The following is a 4,824-nucleotide window of genomic DNA, read 5'->3' as shown; positions in this document are numbered from 1 at the left end:
TGCCCAACAGCAATTACATTTTGAGAAATAGAAATCGGATAGAAATAAAATACAGTAATTTTTATTTAAATTTGCAATATATTTTAAGATATACCATTTGTTCTTATGTGAAAGTAGTCATTAAAAATGTTGAGTGATTTCTATTAAAATGATTTCTAAATTATAGGTCAGTTCTTTTGATATTCAAAAGGCCATGAAACAGAATCAATATTTTAAATCAGATTTGCATGACTGAATATAGTTGCTTGGCACGTTGAGTAAGCTGGCTACCTTTCCTAGAGTCATTAACTTCAAGCTATGCCTCATGCTGGCTGTCTTTGAAGCCTATGCTTTAATTCTCCGTGCAAATGCATTTTTGTTAATCTAAAACAATCTCATCTTAAAGTTCCAGCTGAAGTTATAGGTTTTCCTTTAGATCTCATCCATGTTGTTGAAAACTCTTGCTCTGAAATTTACTGTCAGTTGCTATGGCATTAAAATCTATCCTGTCTTGCTCTGAACTGCATTGTCATAGGTACATGCAGTAAACTACTAGAACCATAAGGAACATATTTCCATTTTTGTTTGATTGCTTCAGGTCCTGTAAGTGCTTGTGGTATGAACATCATCATATACAATAATTATAACCACACTCTTGAGATTTAGCGTGATGTTTCTGGCATGTGCCTTACCGGAGACAGAGTATTATCCAAACTGTAAACATGGCTGCCATGGAAGTGACTCACCTCACCTGCTGGTTCATACAGGACCCATCTCAATCAGACACTTTTTACTGTTAAGTAAGACTAGCTTTTCCTAATGAAATATAGACATAATGCATTAAGATTATTAATGATCATTGTTGGGTTAATTAGTTCAACAGATCCTCTTTAGAAGTGAGTTTTGAAGAGGGCAACTTGAGAGGGTAAATTGCAATGGGTATGTGGGCCACAGCATCAGACATCTCTAACGTTTAAGGAGGAGATAAGCGTGCCAGATACACATTTTAAATTTAAATTCATAAACTTGTAAATAACCACTATCCTTTCACACACAAAAAATGTGTCATTTGGCAGCATCTTGTTCTAGATGAATACATTATCCCTCTCTGAAAATTTATATTCTCCCTTTCTGAATAGAGTTCAGTCCTTTAGATTTATTTGGGACTAAATAAATTAGAGGGTAGATAAATGGGTACAGATTAATCTATAATGTCCATGATTTTTGAGACTATATAAGTTACTTAGTCTATATATTAGTAATTATAAAAGGAAATTTAGGTGTGCCATGCTAGGTGACAGTCTACAAAATTGGTTTTCTTATCTAGTGAATTTTAAATAGCACTTTAAGCTTGGGTATCTTTGTTCTTCTGGCAAAGGAAGTAATTTGATTCAGTATTATAAAGTCCAAGGCTTTTTATGGCGGCCCAAATTACCAGCTGATATTTAAATGAATCTGAGATTGAATCAGAGGTGGAGAGTTAAGGGTACTTGGGTGATGTTTCATATCAGTGGCTATTAATTTAGTTTTCAAATTTGGATGCAAAAAAGATAAAGAAAATTACATTTTATAGGTTATGTGCCTTGTTGCAAAAATACCGACTTAAATACGTGAAAATTATAAAAATTAATTTTTGACTAGGAAATTTATAGTATGTTTGCTATATGATGATTTGTTTTTTATACAATCTGGCATGCATTTTTATTATTTTTAGTTATGAAGTCAAAACTTACTGTTATTTGGACTTTAAGTTGTGGTCTAAATTGGAATGAAAAATTTCACAGACACCTTTAACAAAAATAAATATACATACCCAAGGGAAGGAAGGGCCTTTTCCTTGTGAACATACCTAACGATGAAGGTAAAATTTAGGCAGAATTTATGTTTAATATTATACACGTATTTAACCTTGCGGGCTAGATGTCTGGCTGAAATTTGCTAAATACAAGGTAATACTTTGGTAGAGTCATGCTTGGAGTGACTGACTCTATGTGGTCTGAATAGTCTCCCTGTCCTCCAGCACACAATACAGGGTTGTGACTTGAATATCGAAATGAAAGGTTTCCCCTTAAAATACAATTTATATGTTTAAGCTTTGGGTTCTACGACCTAAATCTCATGTAAACAAATTGCAAAATACTCACATTTGCTATTTCAAGACTGATTAATGTATATTTCGAATGTCAGACACACCTAGTTTACTGTGAGTCAGTGATGCGTTCATATAAGCTGAATAATGCAGTTGTAAAAAATGTAGATAAAGCACTACCACTTAACACATCACTACACTGGTTAAACTCTGAAACATTAATCAAAGCACATTAGGCACTGAGTTTGGAGTGTGGGGAAGAACAAAAGGGATCTCTGTGATTGATTGAAAGAAAGAGTCTAGCACTAGAAACCTGTAATCACAGTGGCTCAGGCTGCAAGATGCTGATCGTTGCCATAGCAACAGACTGTGTTTTGTTACATCATGGAAATAAAGGGTGTGAGAGTTATGAGTGCAACATCCCACCGAGGGGTCAAATGCATAGTTATTATAGGAAAGGGTAATAGAAAATGTAGTCGCAGGTAAAGATGAGCATTTTGAAAAGGGTAATAATGAAAGTGCATGAAGATAGACGAGCAGCTCGTGAAAATTTGATTCTATTTTTACAGTGGGGCTTTCATTTGTAACCATGCTTAATCACAGTTATCGCTGGCTTCCTTATTCCTTCCTTCCTTCCTTTTACCTTTCCTTTTTTTTCTTTATTATATAGCCGAGTGCAACTTCGAAAATAAAATTCAGATTTTTACCTATTTTATTTCTTGGGACACTAACTTATGGTACTGTCAATTTAGAGCAATATATTAAAATTTCGATTTTATATATTATAAAGATTATGGTCTCATCCAAATATTAGACTGCATCTGGGGAAAATGTCACATATTAAATATATGTGTTCTGCACACGTATCCCAATGTTATGGAGCATATTATAGACTCAAATGTGTCGATCCATCATTACACACAGTGTTCATCTTTATAACAAACCTACATTTGTTCAAAGCCTTATTTTTTTTTTTATAGAATTGCACTTCCCTTAGTGACTGAGTACGATCCGAGTGGGCCGATGCGGCCACAGAGAGCAATGATAATGACATAGTGCCACAAAACTGTCTGAGGCACTGGGCAGTGGGACAAAGCAGGCAGGTGCGGAGTGCGGGTTCTGAGGGCGGTTGTCGCCTCACGTTAGTTCTCCGTTGTTCATTTCCCTGGAGGAGTGAGCTCATGTGGACCTGGGAGTGGGGATGGCGGAGAGGTCACAGGCTTTCTGGCCTCAGGCGCCACATTTAGGAGTTAGGGTAATTCAGCCACATTGAGGGCAGGGCAGGATACCCGTGACGGCATCTTGTAATTTCACTGAAAAGGCCAGAGAAGGGATCTCGGATTTCTGCCTGACCACGTCCGGCGGCTGCTTAAGCCACGCCTGAGTGGAGCAGACCCAGAGACCACAGCTCTGAACTGAGACGGGAAATAACTTGCATTTCGTGGTCAGCCTAATAAATTGCCTGCTAAAGACAGAAGAAACATTACTTACAGAGAGTAATAACAGATTTCAGAGTTTCCACATCTTAGCATTCATAATATCTAGGACACTGTCAAAGATAATTTTAAAAAAGAAAAGGTAAAATTTTGAGCCTCATACACTTATCAAAATGAACACATGTGAGTGATTTTATTCTATTCATTTATCAAGAAAGGGACCAGATAGATGTTATAACCAGTTCAAAAGATAAATATCAGGAATATTGAAATGAGTGTTCAAGTGCAGGGCAAAACTACTCTACATCAAGGAAGGAAGTCAATTTGAACTTTCACTAGATATAATAGAATTTGTAGGTCTATAAGTTACACGCAACTTAGATATAAAATAACTCAATGACGAAAAACTAAAATCAGATAACCTGGAGAGCATCTTTTAAACGTGTACTTTTCCGTAGAAATACATTTTTTTTTTTTTCCCAAACGCAATCCAAAATTTCCTAACATGAAAGGGGCTAGGAAATTGAGTAACACTCTCAATTGAAAATTAAATGAGTCTACAGCCATGCCACCCTGAACAAGCCTGATCCTGTCTGATCTCCAAAGCTAAGCAGGGTCGGGCCTGGTTAGTACTTGGATGGTAGACCACCTAGGAAGACCAGGTGCTCTAGGCGTAAAAAATAAAAAATAAGGGATTATAAACTGACAAGGTCCTTGTAATTTGTGAGGTCAACCAAGAGTTGCCTTGCCTTAAAAAAAAGAAAATTAAAATGAGATCAGTCTTGAGGTGGTCCAGAGGTTGGAATTAGGAAATCAGGATTTTGAAAGCCATGATAAATATACTCAGGTAAAGGAAAGTTAGCTTTAAAAAACACTTTAAAAAATATTAAGTCTCTCTCATCAGAGAAATGGAAACAATACAAAAGGAATAAAAATTCTAGGGCTGAAAAGTTAAATAAGTGAAGTAAAATAAAAATAAAAATTAAAATTAATTGGATGGATTTAACAGCTGAAGGAGAATAAAAAAAATTAGTTTATTTGCTCTGCATACAGAAGCATTCATTAGAAATTAAATAATAAAAAATCTAGATATACACCAAAATATCTGGAAAGTAAAAACATACTTTTGAATAATGAAAAGTCCAACGAATTGAAAAGTACAAAATTTGTGATATTCAGTTAACAGAGCTTAGAGATAAATTTATAACTTTAAATACTTATATTTAAAAACAGGAGAAATCTCACATAATCTAAGTTTTCACCTCATGAAACTAGAAAAAGGACCATTTAATTCTCAAGAAAGTTGAAAGAAGAATTAAA

The 4,824-nt window shown here is 35.1% G+C and overlaps 1 pseudogene; it reads left to right on the top strand.

Moving 5' to 3' along the window:
- The first annotated feature begins 4,059 nt into the window (after positions 1–4,059).
- LOC111742439 lies at positions 4,060–4,178 on the top strand (annotated as a pseudogene).
- The last annotated feature ends 646 nt before the right edge of the window (positions 4,179–4,824 follow it).

This window comes from Pteropus vampyrus, unplaced genomic scaffold (assembly GCF_000151845.1).
Source record: "Pteropus vampyrus isolate Shadow unplaced genomic scaffold, Pvam_2.0 Scaffold94, whole genome shotgun sequence".
NCBI lineage: Eukaryota > Metazoa > Chordata > Mammalia > Chiroptera > Pteropodidae > Pteropus > Pteropus vampyrus.
Note: the sequence above shows the minus strand (reverse complement) of the source record. Positions and strands in the feature narration are given on the sequence as shown.